This window comes from Theropithecus gelada, chromosome 3, assembly GCF_003255815.1.
Source record: "Theropithecus gelada isolate Dixy chromosome 3, Tgel_1.0, whole genome shotgun sequence".
NCBI lineage: Eukaryota > Metazoa > Chordata > Mammalia > Primates > Cercopithecidae > Theropithecus > Theropithecus gelada.
The window spans coordinates 71,208,912-71,230,272 of record NC_037670.1 but is presented as its reverse complement, the minus strand read 5'-3'; the positions used below and the strand labels follow the sequence as shown (position 1 = coordinate 71,230,272).

Below are 21,361 nucleotides of genomic sequence, written 5' to 3'. Positions count from 1 at the left end.
CACCCTGGGGGCCAAGCCACATCATAAAGGAAATTTTTTTTTTCATTATGGTCAGAGCAAAATATGTGTGATAAAACATAGACATTATCCACTCTACTTAGCACCCAATAAACTGGCAAGCCTTAAATTTGCCCCCATATGGGCCCTGTTATCTTTAATCCAACCTTTGACTTCTAGTTTCAACACATGGCCTCTGAGCAAGATGGTTGCCCTGGGTAACAGAAAATACAGGAAAGGAAAAATAGAGAAGGAAAGTACTTCCTGTGGCAGGGTGGGGAAGGTGAAGAGCTTAGGGAGGCCAGAGAAAAGACACATTCATTGAAGCTGACGATGAAAAGTTCAGGCAGCTGCTTGTCAGTAACAAAGGGATCTTTTCCTGCAGTCCCATCAGCTCTCAAGTTTCCCCTTTTAGGGAGGAAAAAGCTCCCCATGTCCCACAATCCTTTACATGCCTAACCCTGTCACCCACAGCCCTCAGCAAAGAGTGTAAGGAAGATTAATCCAAAGAGAATAGTAGTTAATCCCCCATAGTGCCAAACCTGTTCTTAGCCAAGGGGAATTTTACCCAAGAGGGGCCTCTAACCTCCTAAATCTTAGAAGGGACTCTAACCATTCCAAGTTGGCTTCTAACCCAAGGTAGGTCAAGCGTCCTTGCCTTTTATTAAGAGGAACCTCTAACCCACTCTGTCTTAGGAGAGAACTCTAACTCCCCTAATTTGGGCCTCTAACCCAATCCCATTCTTTACATAGGTACCCCACCACTTATCCAAAGTCATCCAGTCAGTGCTGTAGACTATTTCCTTTGGGTCAGGAGGTCTTCTCAGTATTGTCCCTTTTGTGTTCACGAGAAAGACGTTATTGGACCCCACCACTTACCCAAAGTTAGCCTTTGGGTCAGGGTTTTCCACAGTATAGTCCCTTCTATGGTCACCAGAAAGATGTTACAGGAAAAGGGTCCTGATCCAGACCCCAAGAGAGGGTTCTTGGATCTTGCACAAGAAAGAATTCAGGGCAAGTCCACAGTGCAAAGTGAAAGCAAGTTTATTAAAAAGTAAAGGAATGAAAGAATGGCTACTCCACAGACAGAGTAGCCTCAAGGGCTGACAGTTGCCCATTTTTATGGTTGTTTCTTCATGATATGCTAAACAATGGGTGAATTGTTTATGCCTCCCCTTTTTAAACCATATAGAGTGAATTACTGACATTGCCATGGCATTTGTACTCTGTCATGGCGCTGGTAGGAGTGTAGCAGTGAGAATGACCGGAGATCACTCTCATCACCATTTTGGTTTTAGTGGGTTTTGGCCAGCTCCTTTACTACAACCTGTTTTATCAGCAAGGTCTTTATGACCTGTGTTTTGTGCTGACCTCCCATCTCATCCTGTGACTTAGAATGCCTTAACCGTCTGGGAATGCAGCCGCATAGGTTTCAGCCTCATTTTACCCAGCTCCTGTTTAAGATGGAGTTGCTCTGCTTCACACACCTCTAACAGACTGATCTTGACAAGTCACAGATCTCTAGATGAAATTTCCTAATATGCAGCCAGTAGACTTCCTAGTTTTTAAGTATATCGGTAAGAGGGTATTGTACTGGACATCCAACTAGCTACACTTTCAATATACACAAACAGCCCTTTCCCAGAACACTGACCTTCTTCCAGAGGATCTGCTTAGGAACCTGCTCACGGGCCCTCTGAATGTGGGTTCAGGGAGCCAGAACCCACATTCTCCTTTGACAATTTTTTTTTAGTCCATTTTGCAGGAAATGGAGTTGTCCTGCCTTGAAGAACCACTGTGACCCATTCAAACCCTGATCTGCTGCAGCACTGTGTTTGAAAAACTGTTAACACCAGAAGCCAGGATCTCTTCTTTTCCTTACCCTCACTATATACTGAGCAATTACTACAAGACCAACAGTGGCATCTCAAAGGTAGCAGGAAATTGTATCAGACTGGGCAGGACCAATTATATTCAAGAATGATACTGAGTCATAAAGACAGAAGAAAAGACAACAGAAAATAGGCTAGTAGATTTTTCAGATTCTCCAGTTACCTCTCCAGGAGATACTTAGAAGCAACACTGGATCCTTTGAACTAAGACTTCTGTAGACTGAGTTTTAATGAATTTGAAGAGGGAGTAGGAGAAAGCTCTGAAATATTTAGTGAGCTTCCTGAGATGGCCATATATTTATAGTTCCAAACTGTTTAATTAGAGGATATCACCAAGGAATAGTTTTCAAAGCACTAGAATCATAACTCTCACATAAATATAAAATGAACATGTGTCAAAGACTTTCAGTTAGCCTATAAATTAATAATGGAACCACTAAGATGTTAAAACTGCTTCAAGTGAGAATGTGATTTACAAAGGCTTATAATCTCTACTGGAGAAATTATTTTGAATAGTTATGAACAGGAATCATTTGAATTGCTGTGGACGGGAATTCTTTCCAATATGGTCAACCTTCTAGATGTTAACTTCTCCTGTACAATATTTGCTAATAGTTAAGTGAAAGGTGAACATTATTATAAAATGAGATAATTCCCAGAGGAGGGTTCGCTAGGCAATACTTAGCATTTCACGGAAAGGCACCCAGGAATCCTTTTTTTTCCCCCATTTCCACATCTTTAACATTTTTAATAAGTGTTCTAAAATCAGACATGATAACTATTTTCTCTCCTCAACTGTCCAGCTGCTCCTAAAATATAAGATGCTCATCATTGTTAAGGTAATTTTTAAGTAAGAGAGCTAAAACACTAAAATATACAAAGAAAAAATACAAAGAAAAATTATGAAAGACTTTAAAATGAACCCAGAAACTACTGGAGTTCTGTCTAGTGGACCCATCCAGATTATCTTTACCTTTTTTTTTTTTCTTTTTTTGGTCTTTGGGCTATTTTAAAATTATTTATGTTTGTGGAAAATGAGTAATAATGCAAATTATCTGTGTTCCTAGAAATGTGTATTCTACAGTTGATTACTATTCTGTAGATAGACCTATTTTCCATATATTTGTAAATTCATGTCAGCATTTTGTATTTGCCTATGTGTGTATTGCATTAAAGTGTTTACATGTGTGTATGACATATATAACTGGTAGTAGCTTTGAACTGGTAGGAGAAGGCAAAAATATTGATTTTGATCTTCACGGAATATTTATATGTTGACCAAAAAAAAAAAACAAAAAACAAACAAAAAAAAACTCTGTAAAATACCTAAAGAGGTTTATTCTGATTCAATATGATGGACCATGGCCCTTGAAACAGTCTCAAGAGGTCCTAAGAAAGTGTGCCCAAGGTGGTCGGATGACAGTTTGTTTTTATACATTGTAGGGAGACAGGAATTGTAGGTAAAATCATAAATCAATACATGGAAGGTGTACATTGGTTCAACCTAAAAAGACAAGATATCTTGAAGTGGGGGCTTGCAGGTTGATATGGTTTAGCTCTATGTTCCCACCCATATCTCATGGTGAATTGTAATCCCCACATGTTGAAGAAGGGGCCTGGTGGGAAGTGATTAAATCATGGGAGCGGACTTCCCACTTGTTGTTCTCATGATGGAGTTCTCATGAGACCTGGTTGTTTAAAAGGGTGTAGCACTTTACTCTCTCTCTCCTGTTCCATCATGGTAAGATGTGCTTGCTTCCCCTTCACCTTCCACCATGATTGTAAGTTTCCTGAGGCCTCCCAGCAATGCTTCCTGTACAGCTTGCAGAACTGCGAGTCAATTAAACCTCTTTTCTTAAAAAAATTATCCAATCTCAGGTAGTTCTTTGTAGCAATGTGGGAACAGACTAATACACAGGTCATAGGTAGATTCAAATATTTTATGGTTGGCAATTGATTGAAAGAATTAAGCTTTGTCTGAAGGCTAAAGCCAGTAAAAGGGAGTGTTTGAGTTAAGTTAAGGGGGTTGTGAAGGCCAAAGTTTTAGTTATGTAGATGAAGCCTCCAGTTAGTAACTTTAGAGAAAATAAATAACACCAAATGTTTCTGTTTGAACCTTAAAAGGTGTTAGACTCTTAGTTAATCTCTCCTAAATCCAGGAAAGTCCTGGCTGCATTAATGGAGATTCTCTACAGATGCAAATTTCCTTCATGAAATTTGGCTTTGCAGGGCCATTTAAAAACATATCAAAGAAATATATTTGAGATATAATATTTGTATTTCCTTCAGAGTCTGCTATCTGTCACGTCAATCAGGTTGGAATTTGATACCTTATTGCCACAGAGTCCATTCAGTCAGTCTTATGATCTCCGTTTTAACGTCAATAATGGTCAGTTGTGCCTAAACTCCAAAAGGGAGGGGGTATAACAAGGTATGTTCATTCTCCCTTCCCTTCCCATCACAGCCTGGAATGCAGTTTTTCAGGTTTCTTTGTAGTCCCTTTAGCCAAGAGGGAGTGCATTCAGTCAGTTGGGAGACTTAGGTTTTTATTTTTGGTTTACATTAATAAATGTGTTTTTCTAAATTTTAGCTCTGTCAAGATTAAATGTATAATTTTAAAAATGCATCCCAATTTTTAAAAAATCTTTCAAGAGATTAAGGAACACACACATTCCAGACCATTTTCTGTTTTCTCAACTTGATGCTTAGGAAAGTGTTGTATAGGCATTAGGAGACCAAGAAGAGTGGGAAGCCTAATTGGCACATCCAACTCTGGAAACTTGGGATCCAAAGTCATTTATCGGGAGTAGTTCTGTATGTGGCTCTGATAGGCCTTCTTGGAGAATTGATGAAAAGAAATTAAGGTGGCGTTCTTGGACACTCAAATGTAGACTCCTAAATAAAGTTGACAAAGTCTTCCCCTAACTTGAGAGCAGAGTGCCCAAGTAGATAGGGAAAACACCTCAGAATAGAATAATCCCTAGGTTCGTTTTGTGGGTGCTGTATTTGGATCCTGGTTAGAGGTAAGCATAAAGGAAAGATTTTAGTTAGTTTCTTTTTTTTTTTTTTCCATCCCTTTATTTTGAGTCTATGTGTGTCTGTGCATATGAGATGGGTCTCCTGAATACAACACACTGATGGGCCTTGACTCTTTTTTTTTTTTTAATCATATTTTAATTTAATTTTATTTTATTTTTAGTTTTATTTTTTTATTTATTATTATTATTATACTTTAAGTTCTAGGGTACATGTGCATAACGTGCAGGTTTGTTACATATGTATACTTGTGCCATGTTGGTGTGCTGCACCCATCAACTCGTCAGCACCCATCAACTCGTCATTTATATCAGGTATAACTCCCAATGCAATCCCTCCCCCTTCCCTGCTCCCCATGATAGGCCCCGGTGTGTGATGTTCCCCTTCCCGAGTCCAAGTGATGTCATTGTTCAGTTCCCACCTATGAGTGAGAACATGCGGTGTTTGGTTTTCTGTTCTTGTGATAGTTTGCTAAGAATGATGGTTTCCAGCTGCATCCATGTCCCTACAAAGGACACAAACTCATCCTTTTTTATGGCTGCATAGTATTCCATGGTGTATATGTGCCACATTTTCTTAATCCAGTCTGTCACTGATGGACATTTGGGTTGATTGCAAGTCTTTGCTATTGTGAATAGTGCCGCAATAAACATACGTGTGCATGTGTCTGTATAGCAGCATGATTTATAATCCTTTGGGTATATACCCAGTAATGGGATGGCTGGGTCATATGGTACATCTAGTTCTAGATCTTTGAGGAGTTAGTTTCTTTAAAATGTCCTGTGGTTCTTCTGGAGAGAATTTGACACAATGAGCTCCACAGCAGGGCTATTACAATAGAAGGTGCTACAATTTCTTTTTAAGAGCCTGCATGCATACACCAGGAAAATTTAAAAGATCAACGCTGGTAGCAAAGAGAATTCTTTCATTGATGATCTGTAGACTTGGAACCAATGTGAGTCATTAGGTGAGTGTTGAATGAAGTCATAGCATGCAGGATAACATGACTTAGTTCAGGCAGGGAAGTAAGACAGCCATAAAGGACCATTTCTGTGGGCTGCCGAGGACTCTGCCAGGGAAATGATGTAGACTTGAGGGAAGTCTCAGAGACTCTGCAAAGTGGGGCCTGAAAATACCAGAACAATGAGTTTATTCCCTGGTCTTTGAATTCCTCACGTCTTATGGTCAGAGCCTGGGGGAGCAGAGTAATATTCGTACTACCCCCGTGACTGTTAGTGGATCCTTAACTTCTCACCATTGCTGAAGCTGGTGTGACCAGAGGAAACAAGAGCTGGCCAAAAGATATGGCCAAAAGATTCTAACACAGCTTCAGGAGAGCATTATAGACATGGATCAAAGGGAAACTTTCAGGTGAATGGAAAATTAAAACAAAGAAGAATAGTCACTTTTTTAAAAATTTATTTTTTGAGATAGGGTTTTGCTCTGTCACCCAGGCTGGAGTGCAGTGGTGTGATCATGGTTCACTGCAACCTTCATCTTCTGGGCTCAATCAATCGTTCTTCCTCAGCCTTCTGAGTAGCTGGGACCACAAGAGTGTGACAGCATGCCCAGCTAATTTTTGTGGGTGTTTTGTTTTGTTTTGTTTTGTATAGGTCAGTTCTTGGTAGGTTGCCTAGGCTGGTCTCGAACTCCTGGGCTCAAGCAACCAGCTCAATTCAGCCTCCCATAGTGCTGGGATTATAGGCATGAGCTACCTGCTAGGCCAATAGTCATTTTTCTTTTTATTTGTTTTCTTTCCATTTTTATTTCTTCTTACTTTAAAAGAAAGTAAATTGTGTGTGTGTGAGGTTGTAGACTAAAATGTTTATCTCCCCTTAAATTCATGTTGAAGGTCTAATCCCTAATGTAATTGATGATATTTGCAGGCAGGGCATTTTGGAGGTAATAGGTTTAGATGAGATCTTGAGGATGGAGTCCCCATGTAGAGATTAGCGTTCTTATTAGAAAAGGAAGAAATCGGAGCCCTCTCTCTGCCCATACACATACACCAAGGAAAGACTGATGAGCACATGGCAAGAAGACAGCTACAAGACAGGAAGAGGGCCCTCACCAGATACCACGTCTGCTGGCACTTTGATCTGGGACCTCCCAGTCTCCAGAACTGTGAGAAATATTTGTTGTGTAAGCCACCAATACATATACATATATAGAATACAGCCACCACCGAATCCTATCCAATACCATTTTCTCTCAGGAAGAAAATATTTTGTGTGTTTTTAGTAGAGACGAAGTTTCACCATCTTGGCCAGGCTGGTCTTGAACTCCTGACCTCATGATCCACCCGCCTCAGCCTCCCAACGTGCTTGGATTACGGGTGTGAGCCACAGCACCCAGCCCTGTCTTGGACTCTTTCTATGTATTTTCATGTGCTTACATTATTCCCCTTGGAGGTATGTTACTTAACCTCTGTGCTTTACTTTCTTCATCTCTAATGTGGATAATAATAGTTCACTTTCTAAGAAGCAATTATGGGTTTCCAATGAGATAGCATATATAAAATCATTGCTACAGTGATGGGCACATTGGGAGTTTTCAAACTTTCTTCAGTCTGAATCTTGCTATATAGTTTGGTTTTATTTTCTGTTTTTTACACAAATGGAATCATGCTCTTCATGTCTTTGTGAAACCTGCTTTTTCATTTAGCAATATATCTAAAATATCTTTTATGTCCAAATATGTAGCTCTACCTCCATCATTATTGTGTAATTGTGTGTGTGTGTGTATGTTTGTTTTGAGAGGGAGTCTTACTCTGTCACCCAGGCTGGATTGCAGTGGCACGATCTCAACTCACTGCAACCTCTGCCTCCCGGGTTCAAGCAATTCTGTCTTAGCCTCCTGAGTAACTGGGACTACATGTGCATGCCACCATGCCCAGCTAATTTTTATATTTTTAGTAGAGATGGGGTTTTACCATATTGATCAGGCTGGTCTCAAACTCTTGACCTCAGGTGATCCACCCATCTCGGCCTCCCAGTGTGTTGGGATTACAGGTGTGAGCCACCGCACCCAGTCATTATTGTGTAATATTTTATGGGATGACTATACCACAGAAAATTTACCATTTCATTTTGTTTAGTTTGCTGTCAATTCATCGGACAGATAATAAATACTTCAATAAACCCTGTTGCATAAACATATGGATTCTTCTCCAGGATAAATGCCTAGAAGAGGAATTCCTGCACAGAAGGCTATGGCCATCACTAATTTTGATAGACATTGTGGTTCTTAAAAAAAAATAACTTCAGGGACAAATTATATGTTTCCTAACCATATGAATTTGGGTTTTTCCACTTTTATTTCAGTGAGGTCTGGGGACACAGCTTGTCATACTTAATGTGAGGCATGAGAATCCGATTGGTACCAGTGTGTATGGCCCCTTTGTTACTAACACTTTCATACACATTGTATCTACAACAGGAATGTGGAATCACAGTCCTGTCTCAGAAAGAGGGCACAGTTCACTATAGAATATAAAATTAGAGCTCATGTGGATTACAGATAAGATTCCTAAAAATCCCCAGGTGTAAAGAACATAGTTATAGCAACCAGAATTGTTATTATAAGAAAATAACATAAAATTTTCTGGGGGCAGTTAGGCTGCCTTCTTACTCTCTTCTTCCAGCCCACCAGGCACCCCTTTAGCAGCTGGTAACATTCTTAACAAAATTAGAGGACAGAAAGGAAAGCAAGCAATCTGCTTCATCCATGCCTTCAACAAGCCTGCACCAAGCCATCAGAATGCGACGTCCCTCTGACACTAACCATCTGTTCTCAAACTCTCCAGCCACTGTTAAGAACTCACTCTTATGTTTAGTGATTCTTAGTGTAAAGCAGCCTTTGCTTTTCTAGGAGAAAATTAAATAATGATGACCAAAGAGACAACGACTCTAGTACATTATTCCCTCAGCAAAAGTTCTTCAGATGTTTCAAGGCATTTATTTTATTGCCAATCATACTTTTCTTTCTTGAAATCTTATCTTCCCATGAAGATAAGGGAACTCTTTAGCTCTTCCTTACACTATTTATACGATTTCTTTTCAAGTTTTCTATAGGCCACTTGGTGTGAAACAAAGAATTTTAAAAGCATCCAATCAGATATTAGTTTTATAAAATGTGGGTGTTTTTTCCTTTTGTTTTTGTTTTTTGGTTTGTTTTGAAATATGCTGGTGAATTCCAATAAGAAGTTTTCAACATTAGAAATGTGATACCATATTTACTGATTTATTGGGAACTTATTTTTGTTTGTTTTCCTTTTGTTTTAGCAATTCTCTGTAGAAAAGCAGATAACTTATTTCTCAATTCCAAATGCTATTTTGCCTTCACAGTCCTATATTAACACCCTGAAGTCTTACTTTTCAAATAAGGGTGACACATTGTAAAGAAGGAAAATAGAGAGAGGAATGAAGAAAAACATGGAACGATAAGGAGATTAAAATGTTTTTTTCTGAATGTCTCCCTAGTTTTAACTAGTTTGTAATTAATAAATCACTTGGAGTAGCCTGACATATTTGATTATACAAACCACATTTTGTAAGTTTAGTTTGGACCGCAGGAAGTTTCAGTGCTCAAAGATAGATGTTCTTTCTTTCTTTCTTTCTTTCTTTCTTTCTTTCTTTCTTTCTTTCTTTCTTTCTTTCTTTCTTTCTTTCTTTCTTTCTTTCCTTCTTTCTTTCTTTTTTTTCTGGCTTGATCCTTTTTAAAATGGCCCAGGTGAGGGTTTCCTTGCACATACTTTAAGCAGTTTAGAGGTTAATTGTGGTCGTGCATTATGGTTTAAAACTCGGTGTCTTCTGGGGTTTGAGTGCCAAGGAAGAGTGGTCAGGGGGAGATTTCAGTGAAGAATATTCCTCTTCCCACCCAACTTCGACTTAACATCGGAAAGGTAGACAGGCAGATGAAGAATCCAGATGAGACCAACGTGCTAGCTTTGTTATTAATAAAAACGAGTCTGGGTGACATGGTTTAGATATAGGACAAATGGTCTTGCTGAAACTTCTCCTCGAATGGGGCTAACTCAGCCAGTCACAGGGCATGCTGAGCAGGAGCAGCTCTCTAGTGGAAACTGCCCTGAGAAACACCTTCCTCAGGAAAAGACTGAACCAAACCCGGGAAGCCAGGAGTATAACTCTGAGGAAGTTCTTTGACATGATAGCAGGAGGGGTGAAACATATGTGATAGTTTCACCATAACATTTGACTATATTTTTATTGTGATAAAATACGCCTAACTTGACATTTACCATTTTAATCACAAGGTGCACTTTTAATGCAAACCTTTTAAAGTGCACAATTCGGTGGCAATAAGTACCTTCACAGTGTTGTACAGGCACTACCACTATCACCAGAACATTTTCATCACCTGTCCAAAAAACTCCTTATGCATTAAGTAGTCACTCCCCTGCCCCCCCAGCCTTTGGCAACCACCAGTCTGCATCCAGTCTCTATGGATTTATCTACTCTAGATGTTTCATATACATGAAATCACACAATATTTGGCCTTTTGTATCTGGCTTCTTTCATTTTGCATAGTGTCTCCAAGCTTCATTCATGTTGTAGAATGGATCAGAACTTCACTTTTTATGGCTGAATAATACTCCATTGTATGAATATATCACATTTTGTCTGTTAATCTGTTGATGAACATTTGAATTGTTTCCACCTTTTGGCTTTTGTAAATAATATGCTGTGAACATTTGTGTACAAGCTTTGGCTTGAACTTCTGCTTTCAGTTCTTTTGTGCATATACCCGGGAGTGAAATTGCCTGTGTTTTGTGGTAATTTTATATTTAAATTTTGAGGAATCACTAAGCTTGTCCACCGCAGCTGCACCATTTTATATTTCTACCAGCAAGGTATGAGTGTTCCAGTCTCTCTACATCCTCCCCAATACTTGTTTTCCTTTTTGTACTCATACAGCCATCCTAGTGTGTGTGAAATGGTAGTTCATTGTGGTTTCCATCTGCGTTTCCCTGATGACTAAGGATTTTGAATGCCTTTTCATGTGCTTGTTGGCCATTTGGATAACTTCTTTGGTAAAATGTCTTTTCAAGTTTTTTGACCGTTTCTTAATTGACTTGTTTGACTTTTTGTTATGAGTTGTAAATGCTCTCTGTGTATTCTGAATAATAGACCCCACCATATATATAATTCACAAATATTTTCTTCCTTTCTATGGATTGTCTTTCCCCTCTCTTGATAGAATCCTTCAATGCATAAAATTTTTAGATGAAATCCAACTTATCTGTCCTTCTTTTGTTCCTTATGCTTTTGATGTCATATCTAAGAAAACATTGCCAAAGCTAAGATCATAAAGATTTATCCCATGTTTTCTTCTAAGAGTTTCATAGTTTTAGCTCTGAAATCTCACTAATTTTCCAAAAATAAAACAAAACCAAAACTTTTTCTAAACATCAACTTTACTGAAGTGTAATTTACATATGATAAAATGCACTCATACCATTTGACCCAGCAATCCCATTACTGGGTATATACCCGAAGGATTATAAATCATTCTACTATAAAGACACATGCATACGTATGTTTATCGCAGCACTATCTACAATAGCAAAGACTTGAAACCAACCCAAATCCCCATTAGTGATAGACTGGATAAAGAAGATGTAGCACATATACACCATGGAACACTATGAAGCCATAAAAAAGAATGATCATGTCCTTTGCAGGGACATGGACGAACCAAACACTGCATATTCTCACTCATAAGTGGGAGTTGAACAATGAGAACACATGGATACAAGGAGGGGAACATCACACACCGGGTCCTATTGGGGGATGGGAGGCAAGGGGAGGGAGAGCATTAGAACAAATACCTGATGCATGTAGGACTTAAAACCTAGGTGATGGATTGATAGGTGCAGCAAACCACCATGGCACATGTATACCTATGTAACAAACCTGCACATTCTGCACATGTATACCACAACTTAAAGTAAAATTTAAAAAATGCACTCATTTTAAGTATACAATTTAATGAGTTAGGCAATTGTCTACCCCAATAAAGACATGAACATTTTCATTACCCCAGAAAGCTTCCTTGACCCCCTTGCAGTCAGTCTTCCCGAACCTCCCATCTAGACAATCACTGATCTGATTTCTATCACTATAGATGAGCTTTATCTGGTCTAGAATCTCAAATAAACAAAATCATACAAATGATATACTCCTTTGTGTCAGATTTCTTTTTCTCAGCATAATATTTTTTGATTCATTTATATTGTTGCTTCTATTAGTAAGTTGCTCCATTTTATTACTTAGTAGTATTCGATTGGATGGATATACTACAACTTATTTATCCTTTTACCTTTTGGGATGAATAGTTTTTTTTTTTTTTAATAAAAATAACGTTTATGTATCCCCTTCATTATAAAACCAAAACAGGTTTTGGATAGAAAAATTAAAACATGTAGGCCACAAAGAGACAAAAAATTATAAAACTCTTATTTTACTATGGAAACGTTAACACTTTGATGTATAGCTTCAAAACTCTTTCTGGGACTGTGTATAGGTACATTTGTATTTATAAGATATTTGAAACTTTTTCCAATTTTTTTCCTGAAATTTACCTAAACCTCCAATGCTGAAATTAAAAAAAAAAAAAAAAAAAGCACTAAAGTCCCCTAAAGAGACAAAGAGTCAGTCCCTGAGACTAGACACTTTAACCCAAGACTTAGTAAGAAATGACAGAATCCTCACCCCCATGGCCAGGCACCATCCCAGTGCTCCTTCCTTCAGGGTCTGTATAAGCAGAGGAAGGGGGAAGTATTGAGGTTGTTAGCTTTGTAGGTTATTTAGATTTAGAGTAAGAATAATTTTGTGTGTGTCTTTTTGTCTAGTGAGGTGGTCATGCACTTTCCTCTTCAAAGTCAAGTGAGGCAGCTCCAAGGAAATTACTGAAGCAGCTTGGGAGTATTTGCAACAAGGAATGATTAGCCTATGCTCCCATTGGATGTCTACTCAGGTGGCGGACTGGCTTGCCTGACTCTGCCTAATTGGAAAAGGAAATGAACCAGAGAGCAGGGTACCAAGAGGGGGTGTCAGTGGGGCCGCTTGCATCTGCTCAATGGCACTGGCATGTCCGGAAGGCCTGTGCCTCCTATGTGCTCACGGCGGAACCACAGAACGTACCAGCGGAGAGATCATCTTGCTCCACTTAGAAGGGGATCCAGGAGGAAAGCCCATGTGATTGTGTATGGCGGAAATTGACGGGGCGTGGAAGGGTGGATCTATCACATCAGGGAAGTGTGCAGTTGGCAGGCATAGTGAGGCTCCGCTAGGGGCTCTTGAAGGGTCTGCATTTGGATACCCACTCTGTAGAGGGCAGTGCTGTCAGCGTGTTTTAGCCAGAGCAGCAAAGACTCCAGCAAGGAGATGACTGTGACCATGGCCAAATCATCAAGGAAAAAGACGGTCTCTCTTGTCTCCTCCCCTTAAGAAGAAAAGCAGGCCCACCCTTCACCTTCCAAATGTCTCAAGCTGACAACCAGGGGGCAGGTGATGACATTGGAGTTGGATTGAGATTGGAAATTTAAAATGGAGAATATTTGATAGCTGAAAGTGACTAGAAATATATGGGATCTGATGCTGTTAAAGGAAAAAGGAATGGGACCCAAAAGGCTTTGTGGAAAGCAGTATGTAGAAGGAAAAAAAATCTGATATTAAAAATAACTATTACACAAACATAACAACACACTAGTACTATTATTATACTTGTATTCTTTAGTAAACTGTTTTATACAAAACTTAGCAATGTATAGTGAACACTGACCATGCCTATGTGTATTCATCTAAGACATCATGTTTAATAGTGGAATCGTATTCCATTACATGCGGGTACCACAATTTAGAGGTAGACATTCACAGTGTTTTCATTCTTTCAGGACAAATATCATTATCATTAATATTTGCACACACTCTTAAATAATTCCTTAGGTGACAATCTAGAAATAGAATTGCTAGATCAAAGATATATGTCTAACTATTAACAAAATGCCCAATAATATTATACTAGCTTATGTAACCACCAACACTAAGAAAGCCTTCTTTTTTTTATTTTTTATTTTTTGACCAGTTAGTTAGATTTCTTTTGTGAACTGTCCCTCACCCCAATCCCATTGTATTGTTTGTATGAAGCAGGCTGGCTACGCAGAACATATGGCTCTGCACTTCACTAGCCACATATATCTGTAGTCCACGTTTAGTTAACAGGGATACTTGCAAATTCATTGTTGCCCTATGTCTTTCAGAAGCTTGGCCACATAAACAGGAATTCATGGAGGGCTAATCTTTCCCTCACAGATACTTCGAATTTCATTGTTGCATCAAGCCAGCTGATTTGGGAGCTGAGTTCCTGGATAGGCATACTATCCATAGTGTTTTACCAGAGTGAAATCACAGGTGATATCATCATTCTATTTTAAGAGAAGTTATAAGCATCCACTCTGTGAAATCTGTCACATGTAAAGAAAGAGGATACTGCCTTTTTTTTTTTTTAAGATGGAATCTCACTCTGTCACCCAGGCTAGAGTGCAGTGGCACGATCTTGGCTCACTGCAACCTCTGCCTCCTGGGTTCAAGCAATTCTCCTGCCTCAGCCTTCCAGGTAGCCAGGATTACAGGTGCACACCACTACACCCAGCTAATTTTTGTATATATTTTTTAGTAGTGACAGGGTTTCACCGTGTTGACCAGGCTGAACTCGAACTCCTGACCTCAGGTGATCTGCCTGCCTTGGCCTCCCAAAGTGCTGGGATTACAGGCCGGCGTGAGCCACTGCACCCGGCCTACTTCATTTTTTTATTCAGTCTCCTTTCCATGAGGAGCCCCTGGGGAAATTGCCTTTAGCCTCACTGTAAGAAATGGTTGTTCTTTTCCTGAACTAATTTTATTTAATTATATGGATACTATGACACTTTAAAGACATTTTTAGGAAAATCAGGTTTGGGCCCACATTCAGCAAGAGGAAAATATTTCATGGCATACATTCATGTAACTTTTTCATTCTGGCTGAGGGCTACTTTGCTCAACCTTTCCTTCCTTCCTTCCTTCCTTCCTTCCTTCCTTCCTTCCTTCCTTCCTTCCTTCCTTCCTTCCCTCCTTCCTTCCTTCCTTCCTTCTTTCCTTTCTTTTGACAGGGTCTTTCTTTGTGGCCCAGGCTAAAGTGCAGTGGCACCAGAAGGGCTCACTGCAGCTCTGACCTCCTGGACTCAGGTGATCCTCTCACCTCAGCCTCCTGAGTAGCTGGGACTACAGGCACGTGCCACCACACCCAGCTAATTTTTGTACTTTTTGAACAAGATGATGTCTTTTGCAGGGACATGAGCGGAGCTGGAAGCCGTTACCCTTAGCAAACTAACACAGAAACAGAAAACCTAACACCGCCTGGTCTCACTTATAAGTGGGGGCTAAATGATGAGAACACATGGCCGATAAAGGGGAACAACAGGTACTGGGGCCTATTGAGAGTCACGGGTGGGACGCGGGAGAGGATCAGAAAAATAACTAATGGGTACTAGACTTAATACCTGGGTGATAAAATAATCTGTACAACAAACCCCCAAGACATACATTTACCTATGTAAAAAACATGCACATGTACCCCTGGTCTTAAAAATTCAAAATAAACTTTTTTTTTAACTTTTAGTAGAGATGAGGTCTCCCTATATTGCACAGGCTGGTCTCGAACTCCTAAGCTCAAGTGATCCTCCCACCTCAGACTCCCAAGGTGCTGGGAATATAGGCATTCCTGTGCCAGGCCTCATATATTTCCTTTTTTATCTTGAAATACAAACACATCTTTCTTGTCCTCCTTGAGTCCTCTTTTAAGTAAGTTTGGAATAAATAAATAACATTTATTTTAGGTTGGTAAAAAAGTACATTACTTTTAATGACAAAAACCACAATAACTTTTGCACCAATCTAATAATATAAAGTGATCAAAAGATAAATCCCTTAAAAATAAGAAAACTGTTGCGAGGCCGAGGCGGGCCGATCAGGAGGTCAGGAAATCGAGACCATTCTGGCTAACACGGTGAAATACCGTCTCTACTAAAAAGCACAAAAAAATTCACGAGGCGTGGTGACAGGCGCCTGTAGTCCCAGCTACGTGGGAGGCTGAGGCAAGAGAATGGCATGAACCTGGGAGGCAGAGCTTGCAGAGCTGAAATTGCGCCACTGCATTCCAGCCTGGGCTACAGAGTGAAAGTCTGTCTCAAAAAAAAAAAAAAAGAAAAGAAAAGAAAAAGAAAAGAAAAAGAAAAGAAAACTGGGGCTGAAGTAGCAGGGAACTTCTTTCTAGGCACAGAGGCAGATGGGAGGGCCTGTCAGGAAGAGGGCTAATAATTGGGGATAAAGACATTTAGATGCCGTCACATTTCAGTTTGGGCTTTTTAACTGGAAAGATGCTTTGCTTTCCAGTTCTTTTTTTTTTTTTTTTTTTTTTTTTTGAGACGGAGTCTTGCTGTGTTGCCCAGGCTGGAGTGCAGTGGCGCAATCTCGGCTCACTGCAAGCTCCGCCTCCCGGGTTCACGCCATTCTCCTGCCTCAGCCTCCCGAGTAGCTGGGACTACAGGCGCCCGCCGCTGCGCCCGGCTAATTTTTTCTGTTTTTAGTAGAGACGGGGTTTCACCATGGTCTCGATCTCCTGACCTTGTGATCCACCCGCCTCGGCCTCCCAAAGTGCTGGGATTACAGGCGTGAGCCATGCTTTCCAGTTCTTTAAAGGAATCACAGGCTTTGTGATAGAGGAGGGGGGCTGAAAAATTCCTGTGCGCTGTTCAGCTAGAAAACAACGTGAGGCCCCTGTGAGAAGAGGCAGATGGCTGCGTGCTTGGGACCAGCTAGCTCTCAATTCCACATTCCAAAAACAGAATGACTAAGAGTCCCTCAGGCTTTTCCCTACACTGGTCAGGAGGGTCTGAGAGGGGAAGGGCAGGGCGAGAGGCAGGACGGGATCTCGATGGTTATTGGCCAGGGGAAGCTGCGTCTGTGCCTGGAGCATTTCTTGCTCTGTGTTTCTTAGGAAGTGTGGAGGCAAGCACCGGCAAGCACCGAGCAGAAGGGGAGGGCACAGAGCATCACTTTCTCTTGGCGGTTGTTCATTTTCCGCAGTCCTTGTTTTAAACTATTTCTTCAATTGATGAGTGATTTTGCTTTGGTTTTTTGATTTTAAAATGTTTAACCAACAACTAAAAATCTTATGTATTCAAGGTTACATGATGATTTGCGATACCTATGTATAGTGTAATGATTACCACAATCAAGTTAATTAACAGGTCCATCACCACCCACAGTTACCCTTTCTGTGTGTGTGTCTGTGTGTGTGTGTGTGTCTCGAGGACACTTTAAATCTTTTCAAACTTCACCTAAATATACAGTATTATTAACTATAGCCACCATTAGACTTCCAGAACTTATTCATCTTATAACTGAAACTTTGTACCTGTTGACCAACACCTCTCCATTGTCCTCACCACCGGCCTCTGGCAGCCACTCTTCTACTCTCTATTTCTACTCTCTTTTCCACATATGAGTGAGATCATGCAGTATTTGTCTTTCCATGTCTCACTGACTTCACTCAGTATCATGTTCTCCATGTTTGTCTGTGATGTCAACCAATAGCAGGCTATTTCATTTTAAGGTTGAATAATATTCCATCATATATATATATATATATATGTATGTGTATATATATATGTACACATACACACACACATATACATATCATGTTTTCTTTATCCATTCATCTGCAAATGGACACTTAGGTTGTTTCTATGTCTTGGCTATTATGAATGCTGCAATGAACATGAATTGAAATACTGATTTCATTTCTTTCAGACATATATTTAGAGATGGTTGGATCATATGGTAGTTCTATTTTTTTAATTTTTAAAGGAAACTCCATACTGTTTTCTTTAATGGCCGTACCAATTACATTGCCATCAACAATGCAAAAGGGTTCAATTTTCTGATAAGAGTGATTTTTAAGACTGGGCACAGTAGCTCACACCTATAATCCCAGCACTTTGGGAGGTCTCCCAAAGTGCTGGGATTATAGGTGTGAGGCGAGAAGATCTCTTGAGCTCAGGAATTTGAGACCAGCCTGGGTAACATAGGGAGACCTTGTCTCTACTAAAAATTTTTAAAAATTAGTCAGATACAGTGGTGCACACCTGTAGTCCCGGCTACTTAGGAGGCTGAGGTAGGAGAACCACTTGAGCCCAGAAGTTCATGACTGCGGTAAGCCATGCTTGCACCACTGCACTCCAACCTGGGCAACAGAGTGAGACCCTGTCTCAAAAAAAAAACAAAAACAAAAAAAAAGAGTGATTTGGACTTAGATCTGTTTTCTAAAAGATGAATTTCTCCTTTAATACATATAAAATATTTTAAAAGAGGAACAGTAAATTTTTAAAAAAGGATCAGGGGATCAGGTTGGGTGGAGGCTGTGGTACTTGTTCCTGGTTGCATACACCATGCTTCTTATTCTTCTCTTCACTCAGGATAGGCTCAGCTGTAGCAAACTACATCAAATCTCAGAGGCTTCAAAAGACTAAAGTTTCTTTCTCACTCATGCCACACATCTACTGAGGGTCATGTGGGGTTCTGCTGAGTGATGTTCTCCATCCAGGATCTCAACCAGGTTCCCAGCTGGTAGAGCAGCCTCCACCTGGAACATTGCCTAAGATATTGGAAGGGTACACCAAGGCAATGGTGAAGCTCAAAGTGGCTCCTAATGGCTGGCCAGAATCAGCCTTCATATCTCCTTGGCCAAAGCAAGTCTCTTGGCCACAGCTAATTGCCAGCAGGTGAAGACATGATTTCTTCCATCCAGAAAGAGAGAAAGCCAGAACATCTTGAACAGCTCTGGTGACTATCATATCCTTTTCTTTTAAGCTAAATATGAGATTCTTTTATAGCAACTATGGCATTCAAGATGTCCCCAGTACTGTCACAGTGGAGTTTACCTTACAGAATTGGGCCACTCTAAGTGACCACCTGTTGCCTCAAAGGGTAACAGGTCTAATAGAAAGAAGTGTACTCCAGAATTGTAAGTCTTCTAGATTCTGCAACTGGAAGAGTAAGTGGATAAGAATAGCCAAGAACGTGTAAAAGAAGAATTTGTGAAAGTTAATTTGTAATGAGGACAATCATAAATTCTTCCTGAGTTAGGTCTCCTTATCTGCAAGATTTCCATCTGCCAACGGGGACAAGATACAACATGGGAATCCCAATGGATGTGGACGCGAAGTAGAGGTAAATTTGCCTCTTCTAGACACACAATATCTGATAGAATAAATGGAGAAAAAGGCAAGGGCAGACAACCAGAGGGAAGGGTAGTGATTCTGGCGAAAACAGAAGGTAGAGTATATTCATTCTAATTTAATGAAACTATGGAAGGTGACCCTCTTGAAGGCTGCCTCCACACCCACCAATCAAGGCTCCACCAGTGTAAACTGACAATCCATCATGGTAGTGCCCAGAGAGCCATGATTATTTATCAGGTTATGGACAGATTGGCATAGGCCCTGAGGGATACTCAAAGGCCAGTGGAACTGCTGTGAGGCCCTTGTGTTGGGGTGGTATCTAGCATAGCAGACTCCTCTAGGTTGATACCCTGGGCCAGAGGGAACAGCTGGACAATGTCACATTGCTTCTGAGAGTTACATGGCACTTGCACGAGCCAGACTGGAGCTAAGTCAGCCAGGGAGGCTGTCAGGCCCTAACCACATCAAGGATGGCCATATCATTTTCCACTAGGGACCAGCTTGAGCTGCAAATGACCAATAGGACAAATGGTGTCATCAAGAGGACCCAACCACCCAGATCTGAGACATAGTAAGCCTCCTTCATCCACCCAGACATACATTAGGAAACTGAAAGAGGAAGAGAGGAGCCCCCAGAGACTGGGTTTTTGTGTAGAAGGAACTGAATAATTTAAAGAATGTACAGTTTCTGAAGTCAGACTGAGATGAATGAATGGAGATGAGGGGTCACAAGGAAGATCAGCTCACTGAGAGCAGTAGTTCTCAACCCCAGCTGTACATTGCACTTGAGAAATGCCCAGAGCTTTCAGAAAACACTTTCCCCCACCCCTAACCACAACTATTATGTTGGAATTGCTGGTGGTGGGCTTAGATATGGGTGTAGGTGCATATGTATGCAACAACACATATGTATATAATTTCTCCAATGTTGATAATGTACAAATATGAATTATCTGATCGAAATAAACAGTGTCACTAAAGGGCATGCCCTGGCAGATGCTCAGGGCTGGTGGAATTGGCTCCAGAACTTTTGCTGTTGACTCCCATTCCCCACTGGGAAAAGCCTAATACCTGACTCCCTGAACCTGGCCTTTAGCTTCAGGCTCTAAAGTCAGATCCCTTCCTTCTCCCTCTGGCTCAGTCTCCATCGACTCAACTAGTCCTGCCACCACTTTCCTGCTTAACCCAGCCCTAGCACCATACTCACTGGGGTGGCCATTATAGGCAGCTCAATGTAGACCAGTCAGTGTTTTGGCTGGAAAACAGACAGATGTCGCTGAAAGAAGCTGATGGATCTTTCTCAGGACTGGCAGTTATCCACCATAAGGATGAAGGCCACATGGGGTATGGTCAAGGAGTGAGTGCACATCCAGTGAACTGGCTGATTCCTGCTGTGGCATGTGCAACCTGCAGGCCCATGGATGTCAGATCCTCTACAGAAGGGAAGCCAGAATTCTAGATTTTTATCTGAAATTTATCAACATTTAAATACCAGTAAGGCATTCATTTTTTCTTAGATTGTATGTGCCAAATGAAAAATAAACCTATTTGTGAGTTAGTCCCAGCCCCAGACTCTGGCCCTGGCCCCTGGAAAGCCTCTGGAACAGTAGGGATTGCTGGAAGAAGGGTGTGTGGAGGCCAAGGATCTGCTGCGCCTTTCCAGTCAGGTGGGTCACAATGAGACAGTTAAGTGTTTGAGCAGACTATGACCACACTAAAAGTGATGCTTCCCCTGGGGCAGTTTTACAAGAAAGATAATAAAAACCAACAACAAAAACAAGGATGGTTATAATTTGGTTTTGCATAACTGCTTTAAGGAGGCCCTCAAAGCTTTACAGAATTCTTTAACCCTTTCAACATCTCTATGGGGGAGGAATATGGAAAGTGAAACCTTCATTTTATAGCTAGAGAAACAAATGTGGGGAAAAAAGCCACTAAACCACCAAAAATCTCACATTTTTTTCAGAGGTGGATACAAATCCAGGCTTAAGGACAATATTTTGTTGGTTATTTTGAATCCGCTTAAGAAAAGAAAAATTTCAACATGACTTATTTGCTCACATCATCCCTCATAATTCTCACATCCCCTCCAGCCATCCACTCACATCCCCTTGTGCCCATTTTTCTGGGCTAA

At 40.5% G+C, this 21,361-nt stretch overlaps 1 long non-coding RNA gene across 1 annotated transcript in view; it reads left to right on the top strand.

Annotated features, from left to right (window-relative positions):
- Positions 1–20,995, top strand: part of LOC112621374 — a 92,358-nt gene extending 71,363 nt beyond the window's left edge. The window contains exons 3-4 of the long non-coding RNA XR_003118715.1: positions 14,261–14,359; positions 18,463–20,995. This is a non-coding gene — a long non-coding RNA (uncharacterized LOC112621374). The remainder of the gene's footprint in view (positions 1–14,260; positions 14,360–18,462) is intronic.
- Positions 20,996–21,361: the final 366 nt, after the last annotated feature.